The sequence below is a fragment of the Schistocerca serialis genome, chromosome 7 (assembly GCF_023864345.2).
Source record: "Schistocerca serialis cubense isolate TAMUIC-IGC-003099 chromosome 7, iqSchSeri2.2, whole genome shotgun sequence".
Lineage (NCBI taxonomy): Eukaryota > Metazoa > Arthropoda > Insecta > Orthoptera > Acrididae > Schistocerca > Schistocerca serialis.
In genome coordinates, this window is record NC_064644.1 from 436,254,303 (window position 1) to 436,275,477 (window position 21,175).

At 44.1% G+C, this 21,175-nt stretch overlaps 1 protein-coding gene across 3 annotated transcripts in view; it reads right to left on the reverse strand.

Moving 5' to 3' along the window:
• LOC126412753 (uncharacterized) overlaps positions 1-21,175 on the reverse strand; it is a 1,141,364-nt gene that overhangs the window by 81,881 nt on the left and 1,038,308 nt on the right. The gene's annotated exons all lie outside the window — the stretch shown is intronic.

The window sequence follows — 21,175 nt, forward strand, 5'->3', positions numbered from 1 at the left end:
TTTACAAATGAGTTAATGTGTTAAATATTTGACATAGAGCCTGTGAAGTTTTCAGGGTCATACGGAAGATCCTAATTATGTTGGTTTTCGGATAATTCAATCACGGATGAATAAGGAAAACGTCAAATAATTTGCACGGTGTCATAAAAAAAACTAATTTCTCATGCAGCGCGATGTTTATCACGTGATATCTCGTCCACTATGCGTCGTACAGTAGCATAAATTTGCAATACGTTCAGTGCTACTTGCAGATACTGTTTGCAAAACGTGTTGCGAATAGAATTAATGGTAAAGGAATAATAAATTAGAACGTAATGACTGATACCGATGTTTTATTGTATCAGCATCGAAAATATAGTAAGCGGTATACCGTTTTCCTTCCATTACTTCGTGTAACTATCAACAAGAAAAAGTTTCGAAATAGTTTAAAAATAAGTTTGTTGGAAATTGCTAAATGCTCTCATTTCTCGAATAGTGAGTGAATGTATAGTGTGGGTAATTTGAGCCCAGAGATCTCTTCTGCCTCAGCACATGCACACAGTTATAAGTTTAATAGTTGACTTTTGTGTTACACTTTTACGTAAGACTACATTACTTAAGTAGTAGCTTGTGACAGCATTGTATAAATTTTGTCACTGTAATTGTATAAAATACTGAAAATAAAATTTTTGTTGACCTTGGAAGATGTTACATAAGTATTGGGACAACAGGGACATAATTCCAAAGTACCGTTATCCAAGATGTCTTCGATGACGTCATCCAAGATGGAGGGGATGACGTCATTCAAGATGGCGGATTTTGAAGGGAACTGAATTTTGGCAGGAAACTGCCACGCCCCAGTCGCATAGAAAAATTGCCCGAATTTCAAATTTCAACATGATAATGTGTCACACCAAGGAAAATGGAGGGAAAAAAGGACTTGCCTATATTATTTAACTAGTTTCAAGCATGTCTGTTCGCCACGGGTCTGGACTTAAACTGGTTTAGTTCATATCGTCGCTACCAGAGAGCGCACTGTGACGTAAGATCATGACACAAGTACGGTTATTCAAGATGGCTGCACCCAGTGTATCCACCACGTGGGTTGGTACACAGAGGACGCTGTCGTGTCGCCAGCTTATCACGCGCGTACCGTTATTCAATATTGCTCTGACATCCCGAACACGCCACGCCGTCCGACATTTCGCGAGCGCGTTGGGGCTGTTGACAGCTGCCACGTCGTCTGACAGCTAGCGAGCACGTGGGACTGCCCCGTCGCCGCAGCCGGCGGACGGGCCCGCGCTAATAGCGCGCTGTGGTCCTGCCCGCTGCGGCAGCGTAACTGTACATCACCGTTTGACCCCACAGCATGAAGCCCGCACCTTTATACTCTCGCCGTACGTAGCCTTCTGTAAATATGCTAACTAAAGCAACACGTACATCGTGCATCTAACCTATCAATTCCCTAAGTACTTAATTCCATTAAAATTTTAATCATATTCAATGATTCAGTTTACAATTTCAATATTCAATGATCAAACGAGAAGTTCCACACTTTCCGACTATCAGTGCGACGTTCATTCATGACCAAGCACCCCCCCATCCCACACCCTAGAATGCTGCACTCCTATTGGTTACGTAATTCGACTTTCAACTACCTAGTTTCAACTGGTTTTCAAGGTCCAGACCACCACCTCTTCCAAGGAACCGCTGCCGACTTTGAATTATGGCAGTAAAGAAAGGTCACTTGCGCTTTCGCCACTAACCTAAGAAAATTGTTGCAAACGAAGATCACCACTAGTAAGGCCTCCAAGGCACAACCTTTTTGTGGGGATTGCTGGTAAAAGGACACAGCCCGCACTAGGCTGATGGAGAGACGAAGGAATGTACTTTACTTATTTGGGAGCAATAGATTTTGGGATGGAGTATATGTATCACAGAAAATACGCTCAGACATGCCCCTCATCATACAGACCTGCAAACTACTACTATATAACTCATCTGTAACGCTCTACACACACGCTTGCAAATTGTAAACTGTCAAAAATAACACGTTGCACAACCTACAGACATACGAACTTTGGTGTTACCGCCAGACACCACACTTGTTAGGTGGTAGCCTTTAAATCGGCCGCGGTCTGTTTGTATACGTCGGACCCGCGTGTCGCCGCTATCAGTGATTGCAGACCGAGCGCCGCCACACGGCAGGTCTAGTCTAGAGAGAGACTCCCTAGCACTCGCCCCAGTTGAACAGCCGACTTTGCTAGCGATGGTTCACTGTCTATATACCTTCTCAATTGCAGAGACGACAGTTTAGCATAGCCTTCAGCTACGTCGTTTGCTACGACCTACAAAGTCGCCATTTTCAGTTACTATGAATGTATTCTGAACAAATAATATTGTGAATCATGTACCATCAAGAGCGACGTTCATCATTAATGGATTAAAGTTAAGTATCAAACTAATTACGTCCGCATTCTGGATTCTAATTCCTTGGAATGTTCCAGACCGCACGTCAGTATAGTCCTTCCGTCCTCACGCCAGCCTGCGTGAGCTAAAACGCGTGCATTTCGGCCTCCAATCGTAACACGGTGTTGGCTCTTCTGCAAACACAGCACGAACCACTCATAAATAAGGCAAAGCATTTACGTCCAGATAGCCAAACTACTCGTAAATTGTCAAAATAATAATCCATCTAAAAGACTCTGCTTGCTAATCGTCAACTGTCGAAATCATACTCCAGCCTTTAGTTAAAGAATTGGAGGCAGCACCACCACTAAGTGTATTCGCCACTGAGTCCATAGCAAACTGACTTAGTTCATACCCATGCCATTAAGGGACGCTGTAGTGATGTGATGACGCAAGTACCTAATCTAAGATGGCGCTACCTAGCGGGTTCACCACGAGCTCCAAACCCCAAATGTCTTAGTATACTTCGTTGCCACCAGATGACGCCTCCGTGACACCAGGTGATGACGCAAGTACAGTTATCCGTGATGGCGGCAAACAGTGTATTCTCCACGAGGTCTAATACTCAGTACCACCAACAGAGAACGGTTTCGTCCTTTTCGTGACGTAAACCAAGATGGCGAGGGAAAATGGTGTGAAAACGACATAGCCGGCTCTGGGTTGCTGCGGAGAGTAAGGCTGGAGTGCACTCTATTTATTTTCAAACAATTTATTTAACGATAGAGTATACGTATCACACTGATACAAAAGATCCACACAGATGAGCCTGGCGTCATGTTGCATAGCCCACAGACACGCAACCAATTCGCAATTACAGCACACAATAGCGAACTGCTCCTAAATAATTCTTCAAACTGATGTGTAGACACGCTCGTAAACTGTCCAAATAGCGCATAGCAGGGCCTACAGAGCAGCTCACAAAATAATGCAATCAACGCACGGGATCACGGTCCACTGCCCCCTGTCTAATAGAGTACACAGGAGGTAGCGATAAGTGACGCATCAGTCAGATGTCAAACCGTGCACAGCCACTGCTCAGCTTCTGCAAGCATGAGGTGGTGGCACCCCCCATTCATACGTAACACCTGAGAAATTCCTATCCGCTAGATCCGATGATGAAGCAATCGCACGTACGGTCGACACGGCCGTCAGCTGTCAAAGCACTCACAGACCTCCATTTCGCGCCGTTTGCTACAACACTCACGAAGTGAGGCACGCCGGCCGGAGTGACCGAGCGGTTCTACGCGCTACAGTCGGGAACCGCGCGACCGCTACGGTCGCAGGTTCGATTCCTGCTTCGGGCATGGATGAGTGTGATGTCCTTAGGTTAGTTAGGTTTAAGTAGTTCTAAGTTCTAGGGCACTCATGACCTCAGAAGTTAAGTCCCATAGTGCGCAGAGGCATTTGAACCATTTTCTGAAGTGAGGCAGCTGTAGGTCAGGTCCAGCACTCTCCGTCATACAGTCACCATTATACAGTCCTAGCATTTCAAAGCGCGTTCCCGCCAGTCTCAAATTCGAGGCATCTCCAGGTGCCACTTGTCTTTACCATTGAAGGCAGAATACCACAGAGCATGTTGACACACGCGTTCAACTGCACGTACCCACCACAGCTTGACTGACACATTGCCATCTAAAACATTCTCATTGTTATTCTTACGTCACATGGCTTTGTGAAAATAAACTATCAGGCAAGTCCAGCTCTCTGTAATTTTATAGTGCCCCAGAAAGATTTAACGTCGCTTTCTTGTTCTCTCAGCTTGTATGCGCCACATTCCTGCCCTAACAGAATCTGTTTAGCAAAATATCGCCGAATCCAATCTTCCTCGCGAACATAACGTGATAGCATTCCTGCTCTCAACATACGCAAATGATCTCACCGCTCCTATATCCCACCACAATCAATCGAGCATTTTCTTTCTAAGACTTTCTGACGTTATTTGCTAAGTTGCACCAACAGTTCCCTCAATCTATACACCGCTAACCTGTTCTTTCTTTCTACAGACGCTACACTCAGTGGTAATAAACTATTTTAAACTGATCTCCATTTCGCACCGAAAACTGAATATCACGAAGTTTTCTACACGTCATCAAATACATACGATACTTGCAAGAATATTGGACCGTCAGACAGATCTCCAACCAGGGAATATATCAGCAAGTACTGTCTCGATCAAGTAAACACCCAATTCATATCCCCCACCATACCAAATCATCCCCTTTACTTCAGAGAACCAAAGTCACTCTCTCAGAACTGATGTGCATAGACAGGCTCGTTTCAACCCGGCACAAACGCATACTGTTTCCGCTTCCTTGCTTGCATTTGTACAGAAATTTCCTTACTTCTTGATTAAAAGAATAACCATGTTTACGCCATAATATTATACAATTTTCGCCGTACTTCTCGATATCAAGCACACGGCAGTAGCCTCCCGATCGCTAACACGTAACAATACATTTGATATAGACTGTAAATTATTTATCCTGAAACACCAAACTTTAGCGAGTGCAGCATACTGTAAACCATTGACTAACTAGAAACAAATAGGGTAAACGTATACTGGCTCTCTCGAATACCGAAGTCGGTGATGTAACAGATTCCAGATGATCATTATACGGTCTTTCCCACGTCTAGAGAAGAGGCAAACGTTTGTCCAACACACTACAATCGATATTCCCTCAACTAAATAAAGGTACCAAATGTACAGAAGCAGTCGTCAAAACAATTTATATGGGAGGCAATTACGCTCCACCGAAAACGCACCATCTTCTCAAAGTTACACCTGAATCACGAAAGTCGCCCAGTGCATACTAAGTATTAGTTTACTATTCGATCGTCTAGAAGATGGTAAAGTTAACTATGATAGATTCCTACACTCCTGCAGGCCTCTGCATTCGGAAGACTGCTACCATTAACATGGGAACGCGAATCAGTACCACCACAGACTTTGCATACACGAACACATTCTAGAAAGCCCCCTCACATATCTCCTATCGTTATACATACAATTAAAACTTACGATCGCTGTCTCAACTGAAAGGTTTTCGGCAATGAGCGAAGTATTGGAAACACACTCTGTTGAAACCCTGATTCCTAATTATTCCTAATTTTGCACTCATGTACGCGATCACTGTTTAGCTTCTAGCAACCCCAGAAGTTGTCACCCATCCACAAAACTTCTTCCCCAACTCAAAGAAGTGATGTCACTCAATCATTATGTGGTAAGCAATGCTCAGATGTGATGGAAAAGACCTGATAGCGCGAAGAATTTTACACTAATTCGTATGAGAAAGAGCTGTAACGAGGTACGATTTAATGGCTGGCCTATTCATTCTAGAGAAGGATAAATTGATGGAGCTCAATGTTTGCAAGTTTTCTGCCTGGATGCATCAGTCATGTGATATAGCCCGCGTTCTACTCGTATACAGCTACGTGTCTGTATGTGTTTTAAAGCACTGTGTGCTTGCGATCGTTAACGGTAAAGCTGTCTGTCATCAGAGGACTTCCATCTCATGTGTGAAGAAACTTGACGCATTCCTCTAAACGAACTTTGATTTTGTGCGATGCCCCTGTCGCATTTGTGTGTATAAAATCGAGACTTCTGCGTCACACGTAACTTAGCGGTAAGAGCTTGTGACGTGCTACAATCCCTGTGTACACATTTGCCCGAATGATGTGCCGTTTACAGAGTTAGTGTTGAAATGACTTGCCATTCCCATATGTCGGACGCTGCTGCTATGTGTTTATCTGTTTCCTTGTAGGATGTGTCCCCCACTATTAACTATCATTTTATATATAGGCCTGATGCAGTCATAGTGTAATTTCTGAACAATGATTTGATGTGAACAATGGACACTATACGTCTCCGCAAAGCTATATTGTTCTCGTATCATGCAACTCAAATATTTTATGATTCGATAAGATAGTTCAGCGTAGAGAAACGGGGAAGAAGGATGTGTGGCTGATAGTTAGGAATCATATGCGATCTAACATTATAGCTAGTTTTTAAGTGCAGAACGTTGTAGTTTAAGAGTGCGTGTGTTTATGTTCTCTCTCTTAGGAATACCATCCAAGTGCGGATCCAGGACTCTAGAACAATACTGTGGGATTGATAGCTTGGTTGATTTACGTAAAAATGCGTTGATCCATCCGTCTGGGGCTCCATCGCGTATCAAAACCAATCCTTTGTTGTTCTTCTTAACTGTCTGCTATTATATGACCGCACTTTGGAATCTGTTACTATACATCGATAAGGGGTGCTAAGCTCCTCGACATAGTCGCATCTCGAGAAATCTCGTGCACTTGGACGGGTTAGGACTCAGAAAGCTCAATTCATTCAAGAGACGTGGAGTGTAGAGACCTTGCAGATTAATTCGCAAAATGTGCTGCAGGGCTGGTTGGTCAAAGACAGTATGAGGATGGTCTTTTACCCTAAGACGGCGAGAATGCTCTGTGACCCCCGTACACTGAGAGACAGATCGCAAATTAAACACTATCCTCGAGGTGATAGAAATATGTAGAGCACTGTCTCGTGTATTTTGATGATTTATGTGTTCGGGAATTAAGAGTTAATGGACGTACTACTCAGTCGTCTATCGATGTTCACAATGATACTCGCAACGTCGAGAGGGCATGGTTTAGCTATGATACTGAAATTGGGGAAACGTGCTGTCACATCATTGGCCAGTGCTGAACTTAGTCTAAAATTCTTCGCGCTATCAAGTCTGTTGCTTAATATTACAGTACATCGACGGTGTCTTTTCCATAACCTCCTCGCATTGTTTACTACACAATGATAGAGTGACATAGCTTGTTTGAGTTGAGGAAGAATTTTTGTGGGTTTGTGACAATTTCTGTGGGTTACTAGCAGCTCAACAACAATCAGGTACATGAGTGCAAAATAAGGAATAACTCGAAATGGAACGTGGAGTCATCATCTATTACGTCAAGGTGACATGAGTTTAAATGTAGAGTTCATGAATCACTTTCATACGGTAGTTTGGGAACTCTCCAAAACGCTGCCAAACTCTTCTTGTTTCTTTATGTTTTAAGTGTTTTTTATTTAAAAATCATCCAGCGTTATGCTATCCACCATAAGAATATGATTTACACCATGTAATGTCTAGTTTTCTGTGAGAGGACGTGGATCAGAACGTCTTAATGTCAGTTTAGAATCTGACACAGGCCTCAAAGTCGTGGCAGAAAACGAAACGTTTGGTAATGTACAAAAGGGTGTTAGAAAACAGTGTTTGAAACAGGAGCAGAGGGGGCGTCTCATACTATGAATCGCTTAGAGTATAGATGATGAAAGTTTAAAGTGGTCTATGCTGTGTTTGTATATCGTCTCCACATAGGCAACTGTGGTTTGAGGTGTCGGACTTGGTGAACCATTAGGAATGCCTGTGTGGCTGCACACTACGCTGTTCTGCCGAAGTATTGTGAAATGTCTTTCTTCGCGCTGGAGGCCCACCGTAGCTATACGTCATTGCGCCCGCATAGACGCCTAGGTGACTTGTAAATAGGAAGAGCTTTTATAGTTCGTAATTTTTATATGTTGGGGTGGGTATTGAATAACGAAGATAGCATGTTGGGAATCTGTAGTTCTTGTATCTAGTTTGGGTATGCACCACATAGCGCACATTTCCACCGAATGTTCAAAACACGGTCCTGTTGCAGTAACTCAGTTCGATCTGTTTCTACGCGGGTTACAGAAGATGTTGGATATGTCCTTCTCCAATTGAAATTGGAGCTAGCACTTGTGGAAAGATGTAGAAATGGGTGCGACTGGAGGGTGTGTAGGGTGTGATTAAAAGGAGGTAGTAGACAGGTTCGAGGAAGGTGACTCCTTTAGAGATATGAGAGTGCGTGAAATATGATTGACTTGTGGATGTGATAATATGCAAGTATGTGTATGAATGGACAGAGTTTCTAATATACAGCGTAAGGCTAGAGATCTGAGAAGTTAGTGTATATTTTTCTTCTTAGGACCTCAATCAGCACATCATCTACTACTACTGCCTGTCATCGCCTATAACGTAGCGGATCTATTGCTCTTATACGGTCTCCAGACAGAATGCGTTGCAAAAACTAATCAATTATGCAGTTGCGTGCAGTGTGATGAAGTCGCAAATTGCTCTTGCACACGATGTTCCTTAGCCGAATGACTTTCAAAGTTCATTGTTTTTATCGCGAGGTTGCATCGATGGCTCTGAATACACACATTTCTACGATGACTATAACGGTATTTGTCTGGAAAACACCACCTCATTCAGAGGTAATGTCGTACCACGATTCGTACAGCGGTTATACGTTTTAACGTGGATACTTGGGTGCACCTGTAGAACGAAAAGCGCTTGTGAGAGTAACATACAGTTGTTGGATCGGGATATTTTCTGTAATATGTGCACGATTACGTCTATGACACGGTGGTATGACTCGTAGGAAGAGCGTAAGAGGCACGTTGATTTTTTGTCAGTATTATTTGGTGTCGTCTGCATCCAGTAATTGAGGAGGTAATGTTATACTTAGTATTAGTGCTGCGTATGTGATATGTTCGCATTTGAGCAGCACGTTTATGAAGTATATTTGTTTGTGTAAAGGAAATGTCTATCTGCTGTTGTAGGGAGGGTATGGATTTGACCTGGAGTACTGCGATAGCCAAGGGAAGAGTATGTCTAGTATTAAGGAAGGTACAGGTATTTCCAGAGCCACAGAGTTTCAACAGAGTGTATTTCCAATACTTCCCTCATTGTCGAATTTCTTTCGGATGACACCGCGATCGTAAGATTTAATTCTTCAAATGTGTGTGAAATCTTATGGGACTTAACTGCTAAGGACATCAGTCCCTAAGCTTATACTCTACTTAACCTAAATTATCATAAGGACAAACACACACACCCATGCCCGAGGGAGGTCTCGAAACTCCGCCAGGACCAGCCGCACTAAGATTTAATTGTATGTATAATGATAGGAGATATGTGAGGGACTTTCTAGAATGTCTTCGTGTATACAATGTGTGTGGTGGTATTGATTCGTGTTCCCATGTTAATTGCCGGCCGGTGTGGCCGAGCAGTTCTAGGCGCTACAGTCTGGAACCGCGCGACTGCTACTGTCACAGGTTCAAATTCTGCCGCGGGCATGGATGTGTGTGATGTCCTTAGGTTAGTTAGGTTTAAGTAGTTCTAAGTTGTAGGGGAGTGATGACCTCAGCAGTTAAGCCCCATAGTGCTCAGAGCCATTTTGAGCCATGTTAATGGTAGCAGTCTTCCGAATCCAGAGGCCTGTTGGAATGTAGCAATCTATCGTAGTTAACTTTACCATCTTCTAGACGAAGTAATAGCGAACTAATACATGTGCTGGGCGACTTTCTTGATTAGGCGTAACTTTGAGAGGATGGTGCGTTTGCAGTGGAGCGTTGTTGCCTCCCACGTAAATTGTTTGGACGGCTCCTTCTGTACCTTTGGTACCTTTATTTAGTTGAGATAATATCGATTGTGGTGTGTTGGACAAACGTTTGCCTGTTCTCTAGACGTAGGAAAGAACGTAGTTGGTTTGTAAACAATAGTGATCATCTGAGCACTATGAGACTTAACTTCCGAGGTTATCAGTCCCCTAGAACTTAGAACTACTTAAACCTAACTAACCTAAGGACATCACACACATCCATGCCGGAGGCAGGATTCGAACCTGCGACCGTAGCGGTCGTGCGGTTCCAGACTGAAGAGCCTAGAACCGCTCGGCCACCCCAGCCGGCTGTTAACTCTTTCTGGGACACTATAAAATTACAGAGAGCTGGACTTGGATGATATTTTTTTCACAAAGCCATGTGACGTAAGAATAACATTGAGAATGTTTTAGATGGCAATGTGTAAGTCAAGCTGTGGTTGGTACGTGGAGCTGAACGCGTGTGTCAACATGCTCTGTGGTATTCTGCCTTCAATGGTAAAGACAAGTGGCACCTGGAGATGCCTCGAATTTGAGACTGGCGGGAACGCGCTTTGAAATTTTAGGACTGTATAATGTTGACTGTATGGAGGCTTGATATTTTCACCAGTGTTCGACGACGCTGGCTCGCGAACTGTGACGGAGAGCGCTGTACCTGACCCACAGCTGCCTCACTTCAGAAAATGGTTCAAATGCCTCTGAGCACTATGGGACAACTTCTGAGGTCATCAGTGCCCTAGAACTTAGAACTACTTAAACCTAACTAACCTAAGGACATCACACTCATCCATGCCCGAGGCAGGAATCGAACCTGCGACCGTAGCGGTCGCGCGGTTCCCGACTGTAGCGCATAGAACCGCTCGACCACTCCGGTCGGCCTGCCTCACTTCGTGAGTGTTCTAGCAAACGGCCCGAAATGGAGGTCTGTGAGTGCTTTGACAGCTGACGGCCGTGTCGACCGTACGTGCGATTGCTTCATCATCGGTATCTAGCGGATAGGAATTTCTCAGGTGTTACGTATGAATAGGGGTGCCACCACCTCATGTTTGCGGAAGCAGAGCAGCGGCTGTGCACGGTTTGACATCTGACCGATGCGTCACTTATCGCTACCTCCTGTGTACTCTACTAGACAGGGGGCAGTGGACCGTGATCCCGTGCGTTGATTGCATTATTTTGTGAGCTGCTCTGTAGGCCCTGCTATGCGCTATTTGGACAGTTTACGAGTACTGAGCGTGTCTACACATCACTTTGAAGAATTATTTAGGAGCAGTTTGCTATTGTGTACTGTAGTTGCGAATTGGTTGCGTGTCTGTGGGCTATGCAACATGGCCCCAGGTACATCCAGGTGGATCTTTTGTATCAGTGTGATAGATATACTCTATCGTTAAATAGGTTGTTTGAAAGTAAATAGAGTGCACACCAACCTTACTCTCCGCAGTAGCACAAAACAGGCTGTGTCGTTTTCCCACCATTTTCCTTCACCATCTTGGTACTGAGTATTAAACCTCGTGGAGAATACACTGTTTGCAGCCATCATGGATAACTGTACTTGCGTCATAAGCTGGTGTCACGGAGGCGTCACCTGGCGGCAACGAAATGTATTAAGACAGTTGGGGTCTGGAGCTCGTGGTGTACCCGCTAGGTGGCGCCATCTTACATCAGGTACTTGCGTCATCACCTTACGTCACTACAGCGTTACTTATGGACAGTTACTTATTGACTCAGTGGCGAATACACTTGGTGGTGGTGGTGGTGGTGTCTCTAATTCTTTAAATAAAGGCTGGTGTATGGTTTCGAAAGCTGACGATTAGCAAGCAGAGTCTTTGAGACGGATCATTATTTTGACAATTTACGAGTAGTTTGGCTATCTGGACGTAAAAGCTTTCCATTATTTACAAGTTGTTCATATGTCTGTAGGTTTTGCAGTGTGTTATTTTTGATGGTTTACAATTATCAAGAGTGTGCCTAGAGCGTTGTAGATGAGCTATGTAGGAGTAGTTTGCAGCTCTGTATGATGTGGGGCATTTCTGAGCGTTTGTTCTGTGATAAATACACTACATCCCTATATAAACTGCCCTTAAATAAATAAAGTACATTCCTTCCTCTCTTCATCAGCCTAGTGCGGGCTGAATCCATTTACCAGCGATCCCTACGAAGGTTGTGTGCTTCGTTTGCAACAATTTTGTTAGGTTGGTGGCGAAAGCGCAAGTGACCATTCCTTACTGCCAGAATTCAGACTCGGCGGCAATTCCTAGAAAGAGGTGGCGGGCTGGACTTTGAAAAGTACTTGAAGCTAGGTAGTTGAAAGTATAGTGAACACCATTTCATATATATATGAAGTGGCCAATTGGAGTGTAGCATTCTAGGTGTGGGGTGTGGGGGTGCTAGGTCATGAAAGAACACCGCATTGATAGTTGGAAAATGTGGAACTTCTCATTTGATCATTCAATATTGAAATTGTAAACTAAATTATTGAATATGATTAAAGTTGAAATGGAATTAAGTAATTAGGTAATTGATAGGTTAGATGCGCGATGTGGGTGTTGCTTTAGTTAACATATTTACAGAAGACTACGTACGATGCGAGTATAAAGGCGCGGGCTTGATGCTGTGGGGTCAAACGGTGATGTACAGTTACGCTGCCGTAGCAGGTAGGACCACAGCGCGCTATTAGCGCGGGCCCGTCCGCCGGCTGCGGCGACGTGGCAGTCCCACGTGCTCGCTAGCTGTCAGACGACGTGGCAGCTGTCAACAGCCCCAACGCGCTCGCGAAATGTCGGACGGCGTGGCGTGTTCGGGATGTCAGAGCAATATTGAATAACGGTACTCGCGTGATAAGCTGGCGTCACGACAGCGTCCTCTGCGTACCAACCCACGTGATGGATACACTGGGTGCAGCCATCTTGAATAACCGTACTTGTGTCATGATCTGATGTCACAGTGGCGCTCTCTGGTAACGACGATATGAACTAAGCCAGTTGGAGTCCAGACCCCGTGGCGAACACACATGCTTGAAACTGATTATATAATAAAGACCTTTTTTCCCGCCATTTTTCTAGGTGTGACGCATTATCATGTTGGAATTTGAAATTCAGGCCATTTTTCTGGGAGAGCGGGGTCGTGGCACTTTCACGACAAAATTCAAACTTCCCGCCCAAATCCGCCATCCTGAATGACGTAATTGCCGCCCTATTGGATAACGGTACTTGGGAATTATGCCTATGTTGTTCCAATACTTGCATAAGCAATATGGAAATGATACCTGGTGACGTGCTGACTGATTCATGCCTTTACTATCACCAATGTAAAAATGCTCCTATTGGAGCACAAAAATTGGAATATGTTCCTGTTTATTTAAAAGACTGACTTAAAAGTGGGTTACCAGCTGCCTTATTCCACCTTTCTCAGTACCTTTAAAAATTTTCTCAAAAATGTTAGCATGCAAATAGTTTCATTCTCTTTTATAACATGCAACTTACCTCTGACGCCCAAAAGCTCTCCTAATTGTATCTCGCTCACCCCCACTAGTCCATTTCTGCCATTATCTCTTTGTGTCTCTTTGTCGCTTTCTTCTGTGTCCCAGCCACAGTCTCCTTCGTTCTCTCCTATTACTGCTGTCTCACCTCACCGTCACTGTCTCCCACTTGCTCTCTCTTACTGCTACTATCTCTTCCACTCCTTCCCACAACTGCTCACTGTTACTATCTCCCCATTTCTCGCTGTCACTGTCACAGACTCCGTCTCTCGCTTTCATTGGCTCTCAACCATGTCCCCTTTCTTCTTATCTTGTTCTTCTGTCACTGGCACGGTCTCCATCACTCTTTTCCTTCAACGGTTCTGTTACTGTGAACTATGTTCCATAGCCGCAGTGTCCCTCTCTTTCCCTCACACTACCATTGTAATGCCTACTGCTTTCCAGTATTTACTACTTTCCTGTCTCTTACGCACTGCCATTATCTCTTTCTCTCACGCCGTAAAAATGTGCGAATATGTTCTCAAGGTAGAATTCTTGGGATAATTTTTAAAGGGGCTAAAGAAAGTAGAAAGAGGTAGCTGGTACCCAACTTTTCAGCCAGAGACTTTCATATGGACAGGAACCTATTCACATATTTTGAGCTCCAATACGAGTACATTTTCTCTGATTTCCTTCTTTTCTATGGCAGCACAGCAAGTCACTCATTTTAAGCGATATGTATTGGTCAGTAAAATTTTAATAGTTTACGTACGTGAATTGGAAACAAAGCAGAACTGGTTTTATACCTCAGACCGCATTTTACACGAGAAAAATTTGTCGTGAGCTTCAGCACTACATAATGGGGTTCTCAGAACCCTAACGACGACAATGGAGACACTTTACATCATAATTCTTCGAACGACGTCGCTTTATAAACTACATTTTCGTCTCACACTGGATTTTACGAGTGTATTTTAAGTGTAGAAGTAGGGTAATTTTGAACCTATTTATTTCGGAAACGGATAAAGGTAGCGATAAAAGTTTCAGCGTTGTTCGAGATCGAGATATTAGGAATTTATTGTAAAATTTTGATCCATTTGGTCTCCAAAGCCGTTTTGGAATCTGCGGCTTAGTTTTGGTACCCATTAATGGCCAACATAGAAACACATGACACTCCACTACCAGTTACCATACTGCTAGCTGCGACAGATACAGACTGATCTCATACAAATGAACAAAAGCCATCCCACTATCTCAACGACACTAAAAAAAAAAAAAAGAGTATGAGCGGTTATCTATTTCCAACGTCTTATTAAACTGTGAACCTAAAGGCCTCCAATCGATTAAGTCCTTATCACTGCTTATTTTCTGAATGTCATCTCTTTTGACATCGGCAACCATAACCAATGCCATGTCCTCCATGTCCTCCATTCGTCTGCAGGAGATCGCAAAATATCGTTTTTGTCTACTGTACACTCCTAAATTTCCTGCTGATATACCCTAGCCACGTGTACACATCCATCCGCTCTAGTATACCCACTTCAGAGACTTCTTTGCCGTGCACCAAGTTCTACATACATTCGAACAGTCCCTCCAGATCCAGTTCAATAAATTTAACTCCTACGGTTACTTCTTGGCCATCAACACCAATTCCGTGAAATGCAATTTAGTAATCATGCAACAGTTTGTTCAGGAACCATAATCAAATGGCTCTAACCACTATGGGACATAACATCTGAGGTCATCAGTCCCACGGACTTAGAACTATTTAAACCTAACTAACTTAAGGACATCACACACATCCATGCCCGAGGCAGGATTCCAACCTGCGACCGTAGTAACAGCGTGGTTCCGGACTGAAGCGCCTAGAACCGCTCGGTCACAGCGGCCGGCCCGAACCAGAATAATCTTATCCCCATATTAATGCAGTAAATTATCTTGGACAGAGCTTCCATCTGCTAATCATATAACAAAATAACTAATATATACTAAAATTACAGGAACAGCTAACCTCTCTTAACCATACAAATGCCGTACCTGACCCATTGTCCCCTTCACCAATGGAACTTAAATCACTGCGCCGCTAAAACTTTATCACTTTTTGCAAATGCAAGAACAAGATTCTCTCCACGACATTACTCATTAAAAGTCAAGTGAATATATTCTACTACAGGAAATGTCAAAGTTTCGGCATAGGAACAGCAGATTCGTCCCCCAAATGCAAAATTAATACTGCAGATACTTGGTTCAGTACGGCATGGATAACAAGCAATGATTTAGTAATATACTATCACTTTGCAAGCACAATCAAGTCAACATCCGAGGGCAGGATCGTCAATGAAGTGTAACACTGAGGAACTGATAGCACGTTTATTATTTACACCAATGTACAGCCAGAACAGATTTGAATTTCTGGACAGCGAGTGCAGCTAGTTACACAAACATCGAATTTTGCAGAATGATGGGATTTATAAGAGCACTGAATATTTCAGAATGTACAAACGTCGCTACCATAAGATATTTAAAGAAGTTTCTAGAGATGAGAAATGCTAAAATGGTTCAAATGGCCCTGAGCACTATGGGACTTAACATCTATGGTCATCAGTCCCCTAGAACTAAGAACTACTTAAAACTAACTAACCTAAGGGCATCACACAACACCCAGTCATCACGAGGCATAGAAAATCCCTGGCCCCGCCGGGAATCGAACCCGGGAACCCGGGCGTGGGAAGCGAGAACGCTACCGAACGACCACGAGCTGCGGACAGAAATGCTAAATAACAAATAACTGGAGGTGGTTGGGTTTGGGCCGGAGACCAGCAGCACGCTAGCCACCGACGCTGACCACCACGTCCTACTGCATGCACCACAGCCCGTGGCATTATTCGATCTCCTGGAGAAACATACTGTTTCAAAATTTCTTATGGGAACCAACTACAGTACATTGGATCCAGATCTTCTCAATGGTCCTCGGTATGGCGACGTTGGCAGATCCTCGCATTCTTCTCGTATTGTAACATTCTCTTTAGTACGGTGACGATCGAAGGTAGCTTCGCAATCATCGAATGGGTCTTCAGGTTCCCTGAATCTCCCATCATTGACCTGTGCCACTGCACAGTAGTAGGGTGTCATACGAAGGTCATGGACGACTTTTGTGCTCTCTGATCTCTTTATGAAAGGTCATAATCCTCGACTTAATATGTAACGTCCGACAAGCGATGAAGGATACGAACCGGCCCGAAGCAAAACTTCAGCAACTTTTTCCGACAGAGGTACTTCCCGCATAGGCGTAAAAACGCTCACCTAGTGTTCTGAGCCGTATCTCAGTGGCTGGTGCTTAGCGTTATAGCACTAGATTTTTGGCAGGGTCGTCCACGATCTGAATGCGAGCCAGATGCCTTGCTTCTCCGATGCTGTTGATGAGGTTTTTACGTTGTCGCCCTGAATATTGTCCGGCTGAAATGGAAACAGTGTGTCCATTGTAGTTTCGTCCTCGCGACCATGGAGCAGAAACAAGTGCGAACCTTGTAGTGTGTTGCTTCGCTGTGTTGTATGCGAATGCCAACAATGGCAGCACTGCATCCCAATATTGCAGTCTAAGGTCAATGTACATCGAGGGCGTATCTCCCAGCGTTTAGCGTTCAGTGAGACCATTCGTCTGTGCATACGAGGAAGTTTTGATCACGTAAAAAATGGTTCAAAAGGCTCGGAGCTTTTGATAATTTAAAAATGGTTCAAATGGCTCTGAGCACAATGGGACTTAAATCTGAGGTCATCAGTCCCGTAGAACTTAGAACTACTTAAACCTAACTAACCTAAGAATATCACACACATCCATGCCCGAAGCAGGATTCGAACCTGCGACCGTAGCAGTGACGCGGTTCCGGACTGAAGCGACTAGAACCGCTCGGCCACCGCGGCCGGCTTTTGATCATGTAGGTGATGGCACAAAGTGAAATTACCTCTGATACAATTTTCGTCCCGAAAGCTTTTCATGGTCAGAGATCACCACATTGGGCGATTTCTACAAGAACCTTTGCAATTCTGAAGCTTCGGCAGTCAGCACAGCTTTAGTGATAACATAGCGAATGAGGCAGTCAGTCCATGGATTGTCGTACGCTGACTTCGGGAACCTCACCTCGAATCCAAGTTGGTGGAATGGCGCTGCTGCAGGCGGGATTGATAATAGATGCTTCGGATGTAGCTGAGACTCGTGCTTCTGTCTTCGGAATTCCTTACTGGTGCTCATATAGAATCTAACGGATCGCTAGATACCAGGCCAATGATAGATGCATCACATTCTGTCTAGTCTTCACGAATCCCAGATGACCAGATGTTGAAAAATAATGATAATACTTCAAGACAAACGGCTGTAGGTGGGCTGGGTTGTCGTCCTTTATGAATCGCCAGTAGTGCAACAATATTAAGAGGAACCTTCTCACATTATGAATCTGTTATTGAGAAGGAAAATCTGTGGCTGCTCCTATTTTCTGAGGATCGGGGCTGACTCTATCGCCATTCACCTGGTGCTCCAAGATTTTTATTTCTTTTCGAACTGAGGCAGATGTCTGCAGTCTGAAAACATTTCAACACGGTTATCAGGCGGCTTGGATGTCCTTCAAACGTCATCGAAGAAACGATGTTATAAATTTAGCAAACACAAATCTTTCTGATTAAGTGTCAAAGCAAGATGTCCATGATATATTCTAAGGTGACTGGAGCGTTATACAGTCCAAACGGGATGGCTTTAAACTCATAGACGTCGTCAGGAGTTTTGGAGGTAGCCTTTCTCGCTCAGTCCGTCAGCCTCTCTTCTTTCAGGCAGTCTGAGTGTCATAAATTATCGGCAGTTGGCAGACGTTTTTCATTATGACTTTGTTCAGTCTTCAGTAGTCGACGCAGAAGCGCCATGTGCCGTTCTTCTTCCCCTTAAGGAGCTCAGACGAGGACAAAAAACCCTCTGAAGTTTCAACGATCTTCTCCACTTCCTCCTGGATTATGCATCGTTCAGCCGGCGCTACCCTCTATGAGCACAGGCTAATGGGTGGATGATTCCCACTGTTAATATGGTGCCTTGCCATGGGCCACTTGGTCTCTCTTTTTTCCGCTCTGGATTTGAACGGATCCGGAAACTGACGCAGAGTCACTATCACTTGCCGACGTTTTTCCATAGTCAAGCCAGATCCCATTGGTAGCTCAGTAGTAGCTTCCTCCTCTGGGTTGTCTGTAATGGTTGAGGAGCACCATTCTCCGTCGATGGCCCTTCTGGACTGTTTCAGCAGTTCCGACGCTCTATTTATTTGTGTTCCGTGTCCAGAACACAATACATTGAAAATCTAGTGTAAGTCAACAGTAATAAAATTTAAAGTTTAAATATGTTTTGCCCAATAATCAGCTACACAAACAACCTTAATTTTAGCTAGCTATAGATCCAGCGGCGTACAGCTAATGCTGAAGTTTGGGCACTGGGTAAATGGTCGTCTGTTTGGACATTCCCGCAGGCACATCGTACACTTGCAATTTGAGATCCTAGTCTTCAGCCTGTTGAGAACCTTTCTACGTTGTTCCTGCCAGATGCCAGATTTTCCTTCAGCTCCAGTGTAGGATTTGATATTGTCTCCCTCCATAACTGAAGTCTCCCCTATCCTACGTCCAAAGGAAGCTCTTTCTAGAGCGAAGTCGCCTAGGATGTTTTTAGTGCCCGTATCTGGGATGATGATTATCTGTGAACTGTCTCTTCCTCACCAGCTCTATAGCTACTTGCCGCCATATGTTGCTAGGAGCTATCCATATGAGATGGCAGATGCTCTCTGTCAGCGTGGGCCGCAGACATCCTGATATGACACGGGATGCCTCATTTATGGCACATCAAGTGTCCCACGTGGGCAGAATTCTTCCAGACAGACCCGGTATATTTAGTTTCCGATAAACGGATAACAATGACTGTTGTTAGTACCATTTATTGGTCAGCATCCTAGTTTGCTTAGGTCAATTTACGAGTGATAATCCTAGCACTGATCTTTTCTTTAGTGTCCAAACAGTGCTGTTTAAATGACAGATTTCTTCCCAAGTTCACACCTAACTTTTTGGAAGTATAGCAGTCATATCCAATACACATACAGTTTTCTTTGACTTCCTCCTTCCTCAGGTGGAAACTGGAAACCTGCGTCTGCATTGGGTTTAGTTTCAGGTGGTTTGGATGATAGTAAGCTCCCAGTATTTAAAGGCTGCTAGTTGCTTTTATCTCTGCTTCCTCGAACGTGATCTCTTGGGCAGCTTCGGCCGTGTCACCAGAATATATGAAGAATCTGCCATCGGAAAGTGTTGGCTGGTTGTTGGTGTATATATTGAAGAGTAATGGAGATAATACACTGTCCAGGGCGAGACCATATTTTTTTTTGTTTTTTTGTTTTTCCATCAATTATTTTTCCCTATTATGTAGTACACACTGTAGAAATATTGAAAATCCAATATCCTTAGTCACATGGTAAACCTTATGTAACAGTGTACTGTGTTTGATGGTATCATAGGCTGCGCTCAGATCAATCGAAGCCACACCAGTCACTTGCTCTCTTTCACAGCCATCTCCAGTGTGCAAGCTTACATTCAAAATTTTCCCAGTGCATGAACGTCTTGGTGTAAAGCCGTCTCATCTACACGTTCAGACATCTATTCAGCACCATTCTCTCGAGGGCCTTGAACAGGTTGCACAGCAGAAATACACGACGAAAATTCGTAAACTTTTTGGATCTTGCCTGGTTTTAATAGGTCTACCACTCCTACTTTTCTCCAGACCATAAGGAAGTGCATGATGTTGATGCAGTTCTTCATTAGATCCGATAGCCATCTGTAAGTTTTTAGTACAAAAAAATACTCTTACCTTTAGGCACGAGCTGCGACTGCTCATGGCAATTAGTTTTCCAGAACTACTTCTTGACATCCTATAATCTTTTTAATCGTCGCTGCGAAGATAATTTTTGTAACCCTCATTTGAAAGCAAGAAAAGCTTCACATGACTGGAGCTCATCTCGTTGATGATGGCCGGATAACGTGTTCAGCGGCAAACAACTGACCAATACAGCCTTTGTTAACTCTGTTTGTTCAAATAGCTCCGTCAATGTGGATCTCTGATCTTCCACAGTCTGTGTTTACTTAGAAGCGTAGAAGAGCCAATCCGAGGAGAAGATAATGGCCATATGTTTTTAAAACGACGAATCCGAAAGGCTGTGTTCTATCGTCAATAGTTATTCTTGCGATAGTGGCACATGTTCCTGTCTGATGGACGTATTTCCCGTTTGAGACTTTCAGTACAATCGCTTTCGCATCACTGAACATAGTCTTCTTTATCTGACAACAATAAGCATCCTACATTTCGGAATATGAAGTGCAGAGGCGACCAGCACCCGGACAGGTTAGCCATCGACGAAGATGCCACTGACGTTTCCTGACAGCCTGAAGTCTGTCACCCACGGAGGGTGTGCATCTGTGGCACGTCCACCTATGGTGATCTCGCTTAGTTTTCCTTAAGCTGATGGCTAGGTGAGCTGTCGGTACCTCTGTATGGCGACGGGAACGGCTACGGCGTATGGAGCAGCGACTAGTCCAGGGTATGATGAAGAGCTTCGTTCCACCGGTCAACTATAATCGTCTGCCGTTGACTTACTATCAGAATAGCTCTATTCAAATAGAACTGTTGTCATGGTTGGCATCTGGCACACAGAAGCCGTCGAAAATTTGCCTTCTTTCTCTCCAGTAGCGGCAAACGTGTCCAGGACGAAATGGTTCAAATGGCTCTGAGCACTATGGGACTCAACTGCTGAGGTCATTAGT